General features: G+C 56.6%; 2 long non-coding RNA genes across 2 annotated transcripts; both read left to right on the top strand.

Annotated features, from left to right (window-relative positions):
- Window positions 1-4,104: 4,104 nt before the first annotated feature.
- On the top strand, window positions 4,105-6,416 carry LOC121057837. Its single transcript, XR_005813971.1, has 2 exons — window positions 4,105-4,213; window positions 5,321-6,416. It is a non-coding gene; the product is annotated as an uncharacterized LOC121057837 (long non-coding RNA).
- Window positions 6,417-12,136: 5,720 nt separating this feature from the next.
- On the top strand, window positions 12,137-17,031 carry LOC121057938. Its single transcript, XR_005814027.1, has 3 exons — window positions 12,137-12,265; window positions 15,936-16,137; window positions 16,369-17,031. It is a non-coding gene; the product is annotated as an uncharacterized LOC121057938 (long non-coding RNA).
- The last annotated feature ends 1,313 nt before the right edge of the window (window positions 17,032-18,344 follow it).

Below are 18,344 nucleotides of genomic sequence, written 5' to 3'. Positions count from 1 at the left end.
TGCTAGCAGGGCGGGACTGAGACGGTGACCCCTGGGGACAAGTGACCTCGGGGCACAGTGACCTCTGGGGAGGTTCCTCAGCTCTGCCCCCAGGTGGGGAGCAGGGCCAGGCCCCTGGCAGCCATGGGTGGCTGGGCAGGAGCCGAGGCTAAACCCCGATGTGAGAAGCCCCGTTCTGGCCACCTGCCCAGCGGCTCCCAACAGCCACGTGTGGCACTGGGGTCACTGCTGTAGGAGGTGCTGGGAACCCTGCGGGGGCACACTTGGTGCGGCTAAACCTGGAGGTTTCTGCCCCATTTGGGGGGCCCCGCGGCCAAACCCGGGCAGATCTGGCTGCCCAGCTCTGTGCAGCACCACGATCCCTCTGTCAGGGGGCTGCGCACAGGAGCAGGGGCTGGCACCTGAGCAGTGCGCTCAGTGGACACCGCAGCATCTCCCACCTGGGTGCAGGCCCGGCTGTGCTGGCGCCACAATTACCCTGCTGCCACCGTGCTCCCTGGGCACTTTGGGTCACTGCTGAGCAGCAGGAGGGGGCACGCCTGCAGCCCTGCCTACTTGGGATGAAAGGGGGGACGTTGCTTTTTGTCCCTGTGGTGTGGGGTTTATAGGGACTGGCCACTTCCATCCCTGAGGGGAAACGCAGCTGGGGCAGCAGGGGAGCCCCCAATTACCCGGGGGCCCCGCTCCACCCCTCAGGACCCCTGCGCACCCGCTGCACCTGGGCAGGGCGTGGCCCTGACGGCAGCTGCCGGTCCCACACCTGCCCCAATTTATGGGGCAGTGCCGGGCACCGCCTCCCCTTGTGCTGCTGCTGCTTGTCCTGGCCAGGTTAGTGCTCTGCGGCCGTGCTATTTTGGCTTAGTTTTGGCTCCTCTGGCCCAGTGGCGTGGTTGAGGGGCTCAGCCCCGACAGGGTGGTCTGCCTGCTTGTGCTGCAGGCTGCTTGGGTGTCCCCCCCGGGTCCTCTCCCCAGGTCCTTCCCCCAGTACTGGTGTCCCAGAGGCCTCGCAGCCCCCTGGGGTGCGGGAAGGACGAAGCTGCTGTCGGGGCTGTTCCTCCCGAGGGGTTCCCAGTGCTGCTTTGATCTGTCTGGGTGCCCGGGGGGTTAGAAACGTTATCGGGGAAAAAAAAAAAAAGCGGCTGTTTATTGTGCCTCAAAGCTCGTTGCTAGCTGCAGGCACTGTTTGCTCCGTCCCTGCTTTAGGGGCAGGGTGGGAAAGGGGAAAGGGCAGCCTCTCGGTTTATTCCCGTTGTTTACAGCGGCGGGTGATGGCAAGGGAAAGCCGGGCCCCCAGCCCCGCAGTGCCCCCCCCGGGGCCCTTTCCCAGACCTTCCCGGGTGGAGCCCGGCAGCCCCCGGCTCCGCACACCCGACGGGGCGGGACGGGGGCGCCCCCATCCGACAACGCGCCCGGCTCTTTCCGTCCCCTCCCTGCCGTGTCCCCTCCTGGGGGGGGGGTTGCAAGGAGCCGGCCCCGCAGGGAGGCAGAGGGCAGGAGCCGGGCCCGGTTCCTCCCGGTGCCGCCGCCAGGTGGTGCCGTCGCTCCGCGCCGCGGGGCGGCCCCGACGGGGCGGCCGGGCCGGGGGTGGCCGCGCTGCCCGCCCCGACGCCGCTCCCCGGCTCTGTCCGAGGCCGTGCCCAGGGTCCCAACTTTGCTCCTACGGCCCCCACCGCGGGTGTGTGTGTTTGTGTGGGGCAGCAAAGGCTGGCTCGGAGGCATCTAAGTGCGAGCGAGTTGTTAGAAGCAGGGACGGGCTGCCTTCTGCTCACTGCTTTTTTTTTTTGTTGCCTGGAGTATTGAGGGGTGAAATCGTGCAAGAAAGGCCCTTTCTTTCCTTTCATTCCCCTGTCTGGTTGGCATCTCTGTGAGCAGTGACATGAGCGCAGGTACAGCTGTCCTTGGCCTCCCACTGAATTCTGCAAATGGTCCCTGCCTTCAGCCTGGCGTGCTCTGTAATTCTTAGGAACCGAGATCTAATTAAAATGAGACAGCGCTGTCAGGGGACTGCCTAATTGTCTTTGCCAAATGACCTTGTGGGGATCTTGGCTCGGCTCCCAGCACAAAGGTGTTGTCAGTGCAAAATCCTGTGCGGTTCAGGGGAATTGGCTAAAGACTTTTGGGAAATACTTCCCCAGGCTGGGAAATAATGAGCTGGGGGAGCTGGTGCGATGGTTCCTTTCCTGCTGCCCTCGGCCCAGGTAATGTCAGGGCACGGGGGCACCCTCATGATGGCTTTAAAAGAGAAATTGCGCTCAGCGGGGATCAATCAGGGTGAATACCAACAGGTGTCTGCGATGCTTCCCTCTGCTCCCTGTAGCACTAAATACATGTGCTCCCTCACCACGTCAGGGGGGAGGGAAGGTGGTTTGGCCATTAAAAGCCTCAAAAAGTGTCTGAGACCCCTGGGTGCTGGATCCAGCCCTGGGATCACACTCAGCTCCCTGCCAGCAGCTGGGGCTCAGCCCCATGTCAATGGGCCCAGCACTGCAGAGGACCCAGGCAGCATTGCCCCTTGCCCCCGCAGAGCCCCCTGGCCTTGGGGCAGTTTTGGGGGACAGGATCTGGCCTGGGCCCTGGGCAGCAGAGAGAGCTGGTCTCCACGAGAGGGAGTGTTTGCAGGGATTTTCATCCCAGCTGTATATACAGATACGTGTGTGTGTGTGTGTATGTATGTATATATATATATGTATATATATATATATATATATATTTTCCTTTCCCAGTTGTTGTTTGCAAGTAGGGAGCTGTCCCTGTGGTCAGGGTGGGCAGCTGGGGTGGCCAGAGCCCCCTGCCTGGATGAAGCCCCCTGTTTCTGTTCCCCTGTGGTGGGGGAGAACTTGGCCAAAACCTTGTCTTTCCTGAGCAAATTGTGGTGCTGCTGTGTGCGGCATGTTGGTGACACGGTGGGGAGTCCTGCTCCTTCCCAGGGCAGGCAGCAGGGTGCTGTCCCCGTGTCCCACCATGGGGACATCTTCTTCCTTCTGACCCATTTGTCAAACTGGGGAGGAAGTCTCTCTTACTGGGGTGGCTGGTCCCCTATTTTGGGACTCCACCAATGCCTGTAATGCCCCCCCAGCAAGAGGAAGAGCTGGCTGAGATTTTCCAAGTGACTGCCTTGAAAGATGTGGCCCCAAGTCCCCTTCCTGCGGGTGCAGGATCAGGCCCTGCTTGGCTGCATGGTTTGCAAGGAAGATGCACAAAGGGCCCGAGCCTCCCCGGGGACCTCTCCCCCCATCCCTGGAGCCTCCCAGCACTCAGCCTGCCCTATCTGCAAATTGCAGAGCAGATTATCAGCGAGCACTGCTGAGATTAGAGCCCCGTATTTCTGTCTGCTTCCCCCAGAGCCAGGGAGGCCCGAGTTGAGGCTGGAGCAGACTCTTTGGCACCACGGGGCTGAGTGCTGGGGTAACCTTTTCCTTTTCTGGGAGCTCCTCGAGGAGGGTTCAGACAATTTTCAATTAAGGAAGAGGGGAAAAAAAAAAAAGAGAGAGCAAAGAACACACCACAACAATGGCTGAGTCCATCAGGGCTGTGGGAGGAAGGTGAGGCACATCCATGGGATTCTGCAGGCTGAGCCCCACGGGCAGGCAGCGAGGTGCTGCTGGGGTCTGACCGGGGTGCTGTAAATCCCCAGTCTGGGACTGAGTGCAAAGCCCAGAAATGGTGGATTTATTGTTCCTTCTGTGAGGTGGGATGCGGAAAAGTCATGAGCTGCTTTGTGGGTGCCCAGCAGAGTCTGTGTTGGCGCAGCCCTTGCAGAGCCCAGCACGGTGCAGGGAGTGATGCTCGGCACACCAGGGGGGTATTCCTGAGGGTGTGCTGGGAGTTTATGTTAAGAGGAATGGTGAAGATGTGGCTCTGTATGCTGGGTTCTCCTGGGCAGAATGCACGCTGGGTTCTCTGAGCAAATGTCAGGCTTTGGGGGAGCGCAGACGAGCAGCAGCTTTGCAGGGCCAGCTTGGTGCTGCAGGCCGGAGGGAGTGGGGAGCCCTGATGAGCCCTAATGGCTTAACGGGCTTAGCGTGGGGTTGTTCTTCTAAACAATCACGTGCATTAGTGCAAATCTCGTTAGATCCCTGTCTCCTGTGCTCCTAATGCCCAGGCACCCGTCACCGGGTGGGAGTGCAAGGAAGGGCCTGGGGGCGAGCTCCTCCCGGCTGCTGTTGGAGCTGTGCCCACTACACCTAAAGGAGGAGGAACCCAAATCGAAGAGGTAAAAAGCCATTTGAGGTTCTAGGCTGTTTTGTACTCGGTTCAAATCTTTGCTCACCCTGTTAGCAGGGAGTCACCTCACACCGCCCACAGGTGCCCCCGTGCCTGCTGCCCTCCCCTCATCCCGCAGCCTGCTCCTGGGGCCGCCAGCAGGTTCAGCAGGGAGCTTGGCAGCAAAGGTGGTCAGAGGATGGGGGAGGCTGTGCTCAGTGCCCAGACAAACCTCAGGTTTAGCCTGGAGCTCTTTGGGAAGGGAATGTTTTTTCTCCTGTTTGTGTTGCGGTGCTGGCAGCAGCAATGACCCCTGGCACCTCACAGTTCCCCTAAATCACACCGGGAATTGCTGTGGGACCTCCCCTTGGTGCAGGCGTGCGGCTGCTGCCGGCACCAAGCAGAGCCCTGCGAGCACTTGGAGCTCAGCCTGGCTCAGGCAGGAAGCACCCCAGCATCTTTATTGACCAAGGCTGGTTTTTCCATCTCTGCTGCAGCCTCACCTCGGGGCAGAGCAGGGCTGGGAGCCGCCAAGGACTGGGACAGGCAGTGGAGCTTGAGAAAGGCCCTCCCTGGGGAGCGGGGCTCTGGTGGAGCAGCCCGGGAGAAGCGAGCCTGAGAATAGCAGGCTTGGCCCTGCAGTCACCCGTTAGATGCGTTTCCGGCTGCTTTTCATCTTGCTCCGAGTTTAAAAGCCATCTCTTCCAGCACCGATGCTGCTGCCAGCCCCGGCATGGCTTCAAAGCGGGCCTGTCTCGGGGGGAGAGGCGCCGGCAGGACGGGGAGGCTGCGGCCCCCCGGCCCCTGGGGCAGAGTCCTGGGGCACAGTGGGTGCTGGCAGCACCCGGCTCCTGCACCCCCACCATGTGCCAGCCTGGTGTGGCTCCGCGGTGTCCCACAGAGAGCTGTGGGCTGCCCCCAGGGGCATGCTGAAGGCTTGTCCCTCGTCCCCATGTCCCCAGGGTGGCTGCAGGCTCTGCTGGTGCTGCTCCTTCTGCCCACCCCTCTTGTCCCTTCCCCTGGCTCAGCCCGGGTAGTGTCTGAGCCTGGGTCTGGTGACCTCTGGAGTTTTGCATCTGCTTTTTACATTCACACCTATGTTTCTTCTTCTCCCCAGCAGTGCTCTGTGACGTGGCTGGGGACGAGCACCAGGAGCAGTTTGTGACACCCGCTGCCACGTACCCGATGCAAGGGGACATGGGGACATTGCTCAGTGTGTCTGTGGGGTTAGGAATGTAAACCACCTGGCAAGGAGGGGATGGCAGGAGCTGTGACGGGGTGGGCGCTGGTGTGGTTCTGCACCTCCCAGCCCGGGTGATGCCTCTTGGGTCCCCTTTGTCACCAGGGGGACATCACCTGGGTGCTCTTCTGTGGTGCGCCAAGGCTCAGGATGGCATGTGCTCCATCCTGGGTCCTGCATGGGGGATTTCTCCCCAGCGGTGCTGCTGTGGGCAGGATTTGAGGATCTGAACTCCATGTTTTAGCTTGGAGGCAAGACCTGAATCGAGCTGCTGGCAATTCCGGCGGATTTAACGGAAAGACTGTTGGAGTCAGCGGTCGTATTTTCTCTTCCTTTTTGGCTCTTTCTCAAGGAAGAAATACCAGATACGTGGCGCGCTTATGGCATGAGCGGTGTCTGCCCTGTGGGGACGAGCTCCCCAAAAACCAAACACTTGGGGGAAAGGGGGTGTCCCCTGCCTGAGCTGGCAGTCTGGGCAGCACTGCGAGCGGGGTCCAGGTGCAAGAGCTGCCTGCATGAGGATGCTGCACTGTTTTTTCCCCTCCCAAGGAGGTGGAGGAATGCTCAGAGGATGAGCAGCAAACCTTGGGCTGAAGCTTGCTGCCCAGACTACTTCTTGGCCTTGATGTGTCTGCTGAGCACTCGGGTGTGATGCTCTGGTTTTTCCAAGAGCTCTTGCTTCAGCAAATCTATCAGGAGGAGAGCGCTCGCTGCCCGGTGACAAAACACATTCTTGAGATGGAAAAAGCTCTTTTCAAGGAAAACATGACATTTCAATGGAAAAGTAACTTTGCATGCTGTTTCTAATTTTAAAGCTCTGCCTTGGAATGCTCCCATGGACTTTGAAATCAGAGCTGGCCCTTATGCTTTCCAGGTTTTATCCACCTTTCCCATATAATTTCAAATTGCTCCCTCTGTTAACGAGACAATATTAATTCTGCCTTGGTGGATTTTGCTTAGATCGCTTCCAAAGCACAGCTTTCCTTATCCCATCCCTTACTTTTTCTCCAGCTCTCACTACAAATACTTTCATGCCCCAACCCAGGAAGTGCACAAAGCCCTGTAGCTGGCTGATGCCTCCTGGACAGATGGATGGATGGATCCTCTTCCCAGTCTTGCTGCTTGCTGAGATTAAATCTTACAGACATGCTTCTAATCAATGCGTCTGCTCATTTATAAAGCATTTCATCTCTGTTAAGCATGCTCGCACTAATTTCCCCCGTTAATCTGACCTGTGTCATGGGGGAGAAATGCAGGTGGGTTTTTCCCACTGTGTTTGGAGTGATCCTGACCCTGCCTCGCTGTGCTGGGCTCGCTCAGAGCCTGGGAGCAGAGCTGGGGCTGCGCCAGGCGCTGCATCAGGACGGAGCCAGCAGAGGGAAGGCGAGAGCGCGGGATGCAGCTTCCCTGCTCCGCAGTCATCAGGAGAGGGAAAAATGGCCACTGGATGCCTGCTATTTTTTTTCCTGAATTACAGAATTTTCCTGAATTACTGCAATCTAATCAAGCTAACGAGCAATCCAGTCCGTAGCCATCTGCCTGACAGCAGTGTCAGAAGCAGCTGATGCCGCAGGTGTCTCCCTATCCACAGACCTGGCCGTGGGGCTCCCACTGGCTGGCAGCTGCATTTCTCACCCAATGCCTGGTGTTATTGCAACTGCAGCCCCTCCAGTTCCTGTGCCACTGCCTGCTCCTGGCCCTCATCCACCTTGACGTGTGAGCAGATGCAGCTTTGAACCATTGCACCGACAGCCAAACCGTCCTGGCTTGTGCAGAGCATCCCTGCTGTCTGCTGTGCTCAGCCCTGGGGGCATGGCCATTTTGGGGCTGAGAGCCACCAGCGAAGTCCTGCAGTGCCTGGCTCCTGCTGGTGTCACCGCTCTGGTACACAAGATGGGTGGCAGGGCCCTGGCCCCAGGTGACAGGGTGGTGGTGGTGCTGTGCACACAGTGCCCTGGGCAGATGCTCTCCTGGCCGAGCTTCTGAGTGCCCGGACCCAGGGATATTTAGGAATATATTTAGGAATATTTACTCTGGAAGATGGTATCATGGTGCTGCTCCAAGCTGTCCTTTTAGGTGAAGCGCAAACAGGTTCGTTGAAACAAGGTCATCCCTTTAACAGGTTTAAGTGGGCTTCACTGTAAAATAAATTTATTTCAACAAAACCTTTTTTGATAAATTAAACCAGCCCCACTCTGTATATAATTTCTATAAACAATCTTCTCTAATGTTTACCTAACCTGGGCACACAGAAACTCTTGCACATTAAATATTAGATGAAAAGGAGCTATGAAAGCTTTACATACTTTTTTCTTTTTTCTTTTAAAGCAAGAAAGCCAGCGTGCCATGGGAAAATACTGTGCTGCTTTTGAGCTGGGGCTCTGCAGGCTCCTGCTGAGGGAGGAGGGCTGCAACCCCGTCCGTGCTGGTGTGTTAGGGGTTGGTTCCTGGAGATGTGGCCTTGGGCAGAGCTGTAGCAGGAGGCTGGGTGTGCTTTGGGTGCACGGTGCTGTGCGCCAGCACCCATCCACATGCATCCCTGGGTGCTCGGAGCCTGGTGTTGCAGCAATTCATTTCCCTCTATGGTGGGTTTGTGGGGTCCTTCCGAGCCCAGGAGCCTCTCACTGCTTTCACCAGTCTTTTTTTGTGGATTATTGATGGAGAAGCATCTCTGCACCCTGGGGAGGGGAGAGCAGAGAAGTGCGTGTGAAGGAGAGCGATGGGGTATTTCGGGCTGTGCTGCTTTACGTGCCGAGTAATTTGGATGCTTTCCTTTGATCGCCCTGATACAGAGCACTGCTGGGAAAGATGTACGCGATTTTAATGAGGACAAACTGTCCAGCTCATAAAAGATAGCCATGGTGAGTGAAATATCTTCTGCCTGTGATGAGGCTAACGTTTGTCTGATAGGGAACATTGAGCTCTTGTCATTTGGATGGGTGAATTTGGGTGAAATTTTGCTCTTTGCCTCCAGGCAGGAGGAAGGTATGTGCAGGTTGGGTCTGCTCCTGCAGACAGCCCCAGCTGGGACAAAACAGCTCTGTTCTTGAGGGCAGATAATTCACCCACTCAGCTCCTTTTGGGGCTGGGTTCTTGGACTTGTAGGATGAAAGGTTGTCCTGAAGCAAGGCCTCAGGCAGCAGGTTGGCTGGAAAGAGCTCGGTGGGGTGGGATGGGGTGACCCTGGGGTGCGTCCCCCTTGCTTGCTGTCCCTGTTGCAGCCTCCCACATGTGTGTACATGATGGGCATCTTGTTGGTGCCACGGAAACAGGACTGAGAGCCTGGAAATGATGCAAAAATAAACCCAGAGCAGCTCCCCGCAGCAGCTGCCTGCCCCTAAACCAAAACCTCACCAAACCAAGTCCCAGTGTTACATGAAAATAAAGGGCAGCGCTTGGCAATTAAGCATATAGCTTAACTGGGTAGGATGAAGGATGGCAGAAACACTTCTGCTGAATAATTCAGTATTTAGGGATGCCCTCACAGTGCAAATCCCACCCAGCTATTCCCATCCTTTTCTGGAGCCCATGAAGCCAGTGATTTCATCATGATTTAAATTATTCAGTAGTATGTGGACTAGATCTGGCTCCTCGAAGGCTGCTGAAGTGTTGATGTCATTGTGCTGGGGGCGCAGCTGGGGATTGCGTGGGCTGGAAGTGGCTTTAGTGAAGTGTTCAATGTGAGTGCGTTGAAGCCCGTCCTCCTGCGGGCAGGGCGCATGTGCAGCCATCTAGGACATCCTCAGAGCCTTGTGGATACTGGGATCTGCCTGAAATGTGTGTTGAAAACCAGCTCATCTTCCAAATAAAACCTCTGAATTTCTAGCATCTCCAAGATGTGCTTGGAAGCAATTTATTCTTTTCACTTTTGGTGTTTCCCTGATGCTTTTCAGCATTATTTTTAACGACTCTGTGTTACCAGAGATCACTTTTGGTGGATAACGCAGCGTTTATGGAGAAACCAACAGCTCAATCTGGTTATCATTGAAGCTGCTTATAAAATATACATAGCAATCAAGATACTGACCATGGCAGTAAATTGAAAATATATTGAAAACATAAAGCATTTTTTCAATTTATTAGTAATACAAAAAATATTTGGGCATTTTCCCCGCCTTCTTAAAAAGAAAGATAGAGTAGCTGTTGTAAGGAAGTCTGTGGTCGTGTTGCTCCAAATTTTGGTGGTGTGCAGCGGGCGAGCTGTGTTTTCTGGGATTTTGGATGGCAAACAGGCTGGTGCAGGCACGCCAAGCCTGAGCCTGGTGCTGAGGGCCCTAGTCCCTGGGGAGTCCAAGCCCACGGAGCCCAGCAAAGGGTCCCCAGGAGCAGGGATGGGGAAAGGCCCTGGGAAGCTGTTGGGGTGCTCGTGGCTCTGCAGTAGTGATGGAGAAGTGGGTGCTTTGCCCTGCTGACTGCAGCGTCTGCTGCTGGCCCCAGGTATGGGGTAACCGTAGCCACCGCTGGCGAAGTGTAAAAATGTTAATGGGGCTGCCGTGGGTCTCCCTAAAATGGGGATTTACGGTGGTAGTCAGAGCTAATGTTTTGGATCAATGCAACATCCCTCCTCAGAATGAAAAAGTAAATGAAACGGACTGTCACAAGGAGGGTATGTAACCAAATCAATCATAGTTATTGCGTTTAATCAAAACTTGCTTCGGGTAAATTTATTCCATATGATAGCTGCAGGATGCGCACCTAGCTAGAGCTGAGCAGGGTCTGGCTGCTGACCGAGGGGAGGGCTCAGCCCCACGGTGTGGCATTAAGTTTGGTATTCGTGTGCTTATGATGCTGTGTGTGCCCAGGGAAGTGACCGAAGGGGTGTTTCCATGGATAAATGGTACCTGTTTAGTGAGCAGCACCACTCGCGCTCCCTCTGCTGTGCCCTGGTGGCTTGCAGCAGGCTGTACCTAGAGGGCGAGGTGCGCTGCATGCCGGCCTGGTGGCAGGTGGGTGCCAGGGGGCAAAACCTGCAAAAATACCCCAAAAGTGGCTGGGACCTGCCCCTGCCCAGCATGGCTGGGCTGCCACCAGCCCTGGCTGCAGGTGGCCATGCTCTTTGCCAGGTGTGCTTTGGCACAAGGGGTGCTGCGGTCCCCTCCTGGAAGGAGGATCCCATCGCCACGACCTTTCTTCTCCTGGAAATTGAATATTGGAATTCCTCCTAGCTGCATATATAATGCGCTACATTAATCTTCCCTTAAAACATGCTCCTGCCACAAAGCCTCTCTGTATTGATCCAACAAAGACAATTATATATTATGGGGGGAGGGCAAAACAGCTGAAATATTTGAGATTGGCCCTTCAGCTGGATTTATGACGTGTCTGAGCTGTGGTGTCTGCCTATTTTTTATTCTAAGCCTCCATGACAGGGGTCATGTCTTCCTCCATACACTGTACAGTGCTGCGCACCCCGATGGGGCTATATTAAATGCTCAGGCAGATTAATCGCCCCGTATAAATAATGTACCTCTGTGTTTGGAGGTGTGGACATCCATGATACCTACACCCGTGCAGCTGAAGCAGCGATGTTTGATGCCACCGGGATGCGGTCCCTGCACTGGGTGTCCCCAGAAGTGACACAGGGCATGAGCCTGGGGCTCCCCTGGGTGCCCAGCACCGCTGCTCGGGGCACTGAGCTGCTGCTGGATTGCTCTGTCCCCATCCCTACCCCAAAACCAGGATGCAAAGCAGACAAGGTAACAGGGCCTGTGAGCCCGACTGTATAGGGAATGAGAAAATAATGAATTACCTGGAGTGGCCGTTTGTAAACGTGCGTGAGATTAATGAGCAAAGTCTTCTCCATAACACAGGAGGCATGAAATCAATCCTGCACCCAGAGAATAATGAGGGAATCAATAGGATTATGAGGTTAAGGCTGGAGTAAACCTGAATGACAGCTGCAAAATAAATTTTATTTGGAGGACGTGGCTGGGGTTAAATGAAACATAATAAATAATGTAAAGCATTTAAGGGGTGGGGAAATGGTCCAGAGATGTAAGGAAGAACAGAAGGCCCCACAGTCGCTAAATCTGTCCAGTTTATATTCACCACGTGTTTTCGCAGGCGTGTGACAAACACCATGCCTGCCACTTGGCTAGTGGCACCATGGGGCAGTCCCTTGCCCCTGGATGCCCCAAATGGGGACAGGAGCAGTGACACCGAGGCAGGACGGTGATGTGCTCGTGGGAGTGTGAGGCAGATCAGGAGGCAGCACTTCCCTGCTGCGGGTTTGTGGTGTGGCCCTTTCCACGTAGTCCTTATGCCCTCCTCACTCTGGGACATGGCTTCTCTCCTGGTGCCCAGGAAAGGGTGATTTCATGTAAAAAAAAATATATAAAAAATAAAAAAGTCAAAAATCCCACCGGCTGTGGCCATGGGAATGGCTGCTGGAGAGGCTGGGCTTCCCCCTGAACCTTGGTTTAGGGACACAAACTGCTCAGGTGGGTGCAGGGCTGGGGTTTTACCTGCTGCTCAGCACCTCCTGCATGGCTGCAGGGGCTCAGCACCCAACCTGCTGATCACTCCGAGAGGTTGGTGACTTCAGTGCTTTGGTGGAAACTGAGCTGCTGAGAAGCTGGCCATGGTACCAGACCTGCCTGATGCCTGGGGTCGCAGTGAGTTTGCTAATCTGGTTGACTTCTGTCCCCGCTCCTCTCTGACAGGCTCTCTTCTAGTGTTTTCCCTGCTGAGACCTCAGAGGCACCTCAGAAGCCTTCATCCACACTGAGCGCGAGTGAAACCCTGCAGGGATGTGGCAGCGGTGGGCTGCAAAGTGTGCACGTGCCATTGGTGGAGGTGCCTGTGTTGCAGCAGCTTTCGGAGGTGAGCGGGGTCCCACCGAGACCAGTGCCAGAGGGGTACAAGTCAGCAGGAGCACCCACGGCTCTCCGCTGTGGTCTCCGTGGAGGGGGAGAGCGAGGTGAGATCGGGCCCTGCTGGCAGACCTGGGCTCAGGGCAGGGGCAGCAGCAGGTGGGGGCTGCCCAACCCTGTGGGTGCTGGGCACCTGCTTGTTTTAGGCACGTGGCATCCCTGAACAGGGGTATGAGGCGAGTGTGAGACACAGCAAAGAGGCTCTGATTTCTCTCCACGTGGCCTCCCAAGACCAAGGAGCCCCTTTGAGCTTCCTCCGCCTCCCCCAGCGACTCTGGAGGAGCAGCTCCGAGCCAGGCTGGGAGAGCAGAGTTTTTACTCTTGAATCTCAGCATAAAAGGCTTCATTTCCTTCTAGGGCCAGCTCCCAAGGGAGCCCGCGGGTCCCTGCAGGTGCTGCTGGCCCTGGCTGCTACCCTGCAGTGTGAGTACTTACCCCATCACAGCGGGACTGGGACTGCGTGCAGCTGAGCACTGGCACCAAACCCTGGCACCAACCGCGGTGTGTGTCTAGCAGAGCTGTGCTGGCTGCCCGGTGGCAGGGAGCAGAAATAGGGTGTTGTGAAGAGAATGGCTTCAGTTTATCCATCGGCTGGTCACTGTCTTTCCCTGGGGGTGTCACGTCCCCAAGTGGGCTCCCCTGGGGAGCTGCCTTCCCGTGGGTCCTGGGCCACAGGGCACCTGTGCGGAGCTGCGCAGGGCAGCATGGTGTGATCAAGCCTGGCCTTTTGTGAGTAAGCCCCCACGGGACATTGCTATGTTTTGGGCTGCAGCTGTCCCTGCTGCATTTGGTACAGGCTGTGGCAGCCAGCTGGAGGCTGACATCCATCCTCATCCTGTGCTCCTCTTCGCACCTCAGGTCAGAGCATCCCCAGGTGCCAGACGGACCAGGGCACCTGGGGCTCACGGGGGTGCAATCCTTGTTAATCTGGTGGTGCAGATTTGTCAGGTCTTGCTTTAAGAGGTGCGACCTCAGGCTGTCTGTTCCCAGGGATGGGTCAGAAGCTGCTTCTCCCACCCCAAGCCCACCAGGCTGCAGCCACGTGGCTGCTTCAGCAGGGGTGCCCCCAGGAGCGCTCCATCCTGCGGCTGCGCGCCGAAGGAGGGTGTGGGGGTCCCGCAGCCCCACCTGCCTCCCACATGAGACCTCTCCACCACAGGATGCAGGAAGATGCCTTTATAAGTTTCCTTTTAATGGCTCCTGTAAATCTTCTTTTATGCTAAGGCTAAAGACATATTTATTATTGTCATAAAGGAGGGGGAACTGGTGCGTCTGTGGGGACTGGGGACCTGGGGCTTTGTGTGCCCGGCACGGGTTTTGCTGCAGCACCTTCCTTGCCAGGGGAAGCCATGGCTCTCCACCACACTTGGAGGCTGCTTTGCACTGTGCTTTTTTATTTTTTTAGTTAATATTGTTTGAAATATTGCACTGGCAATCTCTGTCCCAAATCCCAGCCCCGAGGTTAGTGGGGAAGTGGCTTTGCACCTGCAGTCAGCCCCATGCTGCCAGCCGAGGTTCGGGCCCTTCTTTTCCTTTCGTACTTTTTGTGAAGCTGTTTTGAAGAGCATGGCCAGGAATGGGAATTTCATACAGTAAACAGAAAAGCTGCTCTGAAGTTATTTATTGGTACTGTTTTCCAGCACGTGGACTCGTATTGATTTATTTTGCAGCGTCTCTAGAGGCTTCTTCAAGGTTAAAACGTAGACATTGCATGTTAGGCTGGACTAAATACTGGCAGGAAAATGCATCTGGCTCTTTTAATTGGAAAAACATACTCCTTTTATCGTCCCGAGGCCAAGCCGTGCAGTGTGGGGGGACACGCAAAGTGTGAGGTGCGGAGCCTCGTGCCCACACTAGGGTTTGGGGGGGCTTGGGGGACCCCATGCCCAGCTCTGGGCTCCCTAAAAAGCACTCGCCAGCCCCTCGGGGTGTTTTCCAGCCCGGTGATGGCATTTGGCTTCTTGTGCCCATTTCTTTGGCAGGTTGAGGGACTCGCCCCAGGCCATGAAAGGAGGTGGTGTCTGAGGTGGGATGGGATGGGTGCTGCTGCCCCCTTCCCCTTGTCCCCCTTCCCTGTTGCTCCTGATGTGGCTGGAGGGAAGGTGGGTAGCTGTGCTGGGAAGGTGCGGGCTGAGGTTTAGAAATCATGATGTGTGAATTGAAATGGGAAGCAATGGATCTCGGGAATCACCGCAACTGCTACAAGGTGTTCCTGAAGCTGTCAGCAAGCCATCTGCCTGCTTGCCGGGGGTGAACGCCGTGCCACGGCTGCTGCCCATGGAGGGATGGGGAGCGGAAGAGCCCCAGGAGCAGCAAGGTCCCATGGCGGGGCTGGGGGTCCCTGCCGGGGCTGCAGCACGGTTCTGGGTGGAAACGGGAGGAAAACGGCTCTTTGGAGGGAGCCGCACCACCTCCCTCGTGGTGGGGCTCTGGAGCGAAGCCCTGGCCACGGCGCTCGCTCCTCATAACTCATCCCAGGGCTGCGGCGGTGGGAAAGCGGGCGGGCGACTGCGCGAGGGACGCCGCTGGCCCCAGCACGCAATTTATGGCTCAAGGGGAAAAAATGCAGCCGGTCTGAAAGCAGAGCAGCGTGCGGGAGGAGCACGCCCGGGGTCAGCCTGCTTCCCGTTTTCCCCCTCCTGCAGCGTGTCACTCGAGCATTTCCTCTGCCCGTGGTGCTCCCCAGCTGCAAGGTGGATGCAGCAGGGAAGGCAAGGAGTGGGCACACAGCAGGCACAAAATCTGCCCTGTTCCAGTCCTGCCACATGTCCTGGCTCCCGGCACTGCTGAGGACATGAAGATGCTCTGGAAGAAAGCTGGGTGACCTAGGGACATACGGGCAGTGGTGGTCTGGGGAGATGTGGGTGGTGGTGGCCTGGTGGTGGGTGGCACAGGAGGGACACAGGGCTGGGGTACAGACATTGTGCTCCCTGCAGGTTTGGGGTGCAGCCCCAGCTGGTACCCCCAGCCCTGCAGCTGCTGCATGGTGCTGTTTGTCACACTGTGCCTCAGTTTCCCCACTGCAAAGGGAAGAGTGACGCTGCTGGGTGCCATTAGGGTTGTGTGCTGAGCTTTGGTAAGTTCTGGGGCTGCTTGAACTGGAGAAAAAATTGAGAAAACATCTCTCTTATAAATTTGGGTGCCACGGTACCTCTGATCCTGCTGTGGGGTGCATTTTGTTTTCAGGGCTGAGCCCCTTGCCGAGGGTGCCGTGTCAGTCCCAAGCTCCCTGCAGTGCCAGCCGGCACTTGCAGCCCTCCCTTTCACTCACAATTCAAAATAAATACGGGGAGTGCACATAACCTCCAGTGTATAGTCTAAAGCTTTTAAAACTCTGCTCTAATTCTTTTAACTTCCCACACATCTATTCTCTGCACCAGCCTCCTCATTTCTCTTTCTCTTCAGTAAACTTATACCCTTTCTAAAGTGCCCAGAGAAGACGCCATAGATGAAATGTTGCTTTAGTTTAATTTCCTATTCCTAACATATGCTTTAATTAATGTCATTTTCTTTGATTTGCTGCCAGCATGCCAGTGCAGCACTTCCTTCGTTTCCCAACCTTTACCGTAACCTTGTGGGAATGAGTATCGGGTGTTCACGGCTGATTTCATCTGTTTCAGAACATTTATCTGAGCCTCGTGGTGTCTGCAGCAGCCATCCATTGCACCGGCACGGCGTCCAAACTGCAGCGTCCTCCACCGCTGGAGGGCTGAGCAAAGGCTGCAGGGAAGGGTCCGTCCGTGTACACAAAGTACTCACCGAGGTTTCTGACATTTTCTACAGATGGAGCTTCAACGCAGGATGGCAAACCAGGGGGAATGGGTAAGGGACCACAACTTTCTGTGGGTCAGGATGGGAGCAGTCATAGGGGAGCAGCAGCCATGGTTTGGGGCAGAGCTACCTTCTCCCCAGCTCGTAGCAAAGTGCGGGGCATAGCGGAGACACCAAGCCCCTGCACAGAGCAGTGGGGGCTCAGCGGGTGAGAGCAGCATCTGCTGTCTTCCCTGCAAGCCTTCGGCTGCTCCAAAATATCATCCCATCAATTTATTACAGGTGTGGAGTGAACAAGAAGCCTCTTTGCCATCCCTCTGGCTGCTCCCACTGCAGGGCAAGACCCGTGTGGCCCCATCACCTGATACAGGTGCAGGTTTGCAACGTCCTCTGTCCAGCCGGGGCTGACTCAGCCAGCTCAGAGCTTCTCATTTGGGGATCTTTTTTCCTCCTTTCTCCTGAAGGAGCTGGCTTGGTCCCTATCCCAGGCAGAAGAGGGCCCTTCTGTTCCTCACACCCCTCGCACCCCTCTGGCTGAGGCGCTTGTTGCAGGAGCCCGGAGGAACGTTCAGCAATTGTCTGTTCTGGCCCCAAATCCCTGGCACTCGCACACAGCAGGCCTGAAATGGCCCCTTTCCCAGACAGCTCTTTAAGCAAGGTTTTCCTGTCTCTCTCTTTAATGACTCTCAGCCATCCTTTCCCCGCTCGCTGGAGCCGGGGCAGATGCGGGGGGGCGAGCACCCCCTGCTCCCACTCCCCCCACTCCCTTCCCTCTACCCACAGCATATTTGGGGTCCCACAGCAAGTCTTGTCCCACTAGGAGGAAATTCCCAGCTTCTGGGCCTGACCCCATTTGCTATCATTTCCCTTTCCATTTACTCCTATAGAGAACCCCCCCAGGAGCAGGGGTGATGTCTTTCTGTGGCTCTTCCCCCCCCCTTACTCCAGGGGCAGAAGCACCCTGAAGGCTGTGTTCTGCTCTCAGAGTAAGTGTGCTCACTGGGTGAGGAGGAAAATGCCCCAAATGGGTATGGGGTTTTGTCCTGGGCTGGCCTGGCCCCATTGCAGCCCCAGGGCTGCGCTCCATCCGTGGTGGCAGTGGGGCAGGAGGGATGCAGCTGTGCCCCAGGCCAATGCGAGGGCCCTTACTGGGAACCAAACCCAGTACGAAGCTTTATGGGAGAAGCCTGACAGGAAATCCCATCCCCGTGTGTCCTGATGGGACACAGTGGTGGCTTTTGACAGGCTCTGCTGACCTGCTTGCCAGGAAGGAGCCGCTCGCTGCCTTTTACTCCCCCTTTCCCCCCTCCCTTCCACCCTGCAGCCTCCCAGGGCTCCCCCCAGCCCCATGCTGCTCCATCTCAATGTATGGGGGGAGAAACCCGATGTCACTATGCTGCCCAACAGACCTCTCCCCAGGGTGTCCTCTTCCTGCAGCCCCCATCCCGCTGCCTTCCTCCCCGGCTCCTCTGCCTCACCTCGCCTTCCTCGGGTACTTTCCGTCCGCCTTTCCAGCAGCTCCACGTCCGGATGTCTCCCCGTGCGTCCCCACTCCAGCCCAGGAGCCTGTCGTGCTGCGGCTGGCAGCCTCCACAGGCACTGCTTCTGCCTCTTCCCTCCTCCCTTTTTGCTCCACACCAAACTTCCTGAGCCCCCAGAGCCTCCCGCTGCTTCAATCTGCCCCGGGGTGATTTGGCGAGGACCCGGGACAGGACAGGCCCCTCTCCCGTAGGTACCTGGCAAATGTTTACACCCCCCTGTTCCCTGTTTGCCCTCGGCTCGGTGTGTCCCCTGAGCCCCAAAGCTGTGATGTCTCCCCCATAGGCAGCAAGAGCGCCGAGCCTTGACATGTGGCCGTGCTGCATGTGGGGCTGCTGGCGCTGGCAGGGTCTGGTTCTGCTCCAGAGAGGAGAAGGGAGGAGGCTTCACCGTGGGCAGCACTGCAGTGTTTCCACTGGACTGGCTGAAAAGAGCCGCAGGATCCAGCTGGGAGCAGGGGCCTTGCGTGCGCCTGCCTGGGAGGTGGCGGCGTTGTGGATGGCTGAGGATGCTTTTGCCTAAATAGCAACAGGACGCTAAGGTAAACACGAGAGCGTGGGCTGAAGGCTCATCCCGAAGCACGGAGGTGCTCAGCAGGCGCTACCAACAGGCACCCATATGCTGCTCTGCTGCCTGGCTCCAGCCCGGGGCACTGGGATCTGTCCCGGGGGAGAGGGTGCATGGAGGACGTGGTGTTTAAATGTGGCCACTTGGCTGTC

This window comes from Cygnus olor, chromosome 20, assembly GCF_009769625.2.
Source record: "Cygnus olor isolate bCygOlo1 chromosome 20, bCygOlo1.pri.v2, whole genome shotgun sequence".
Lineage (NCBI taxonomy): Eukaryota > Metazoa > Chordata > Aves > Anseriformes > Anatidae > Cygnus > Cygnus olor.
The sequence above is the reverse complement of the archived record's forward strand: the minus strand, read 5'-3'. Positions and strand labels throughout refer to the sequence as shown.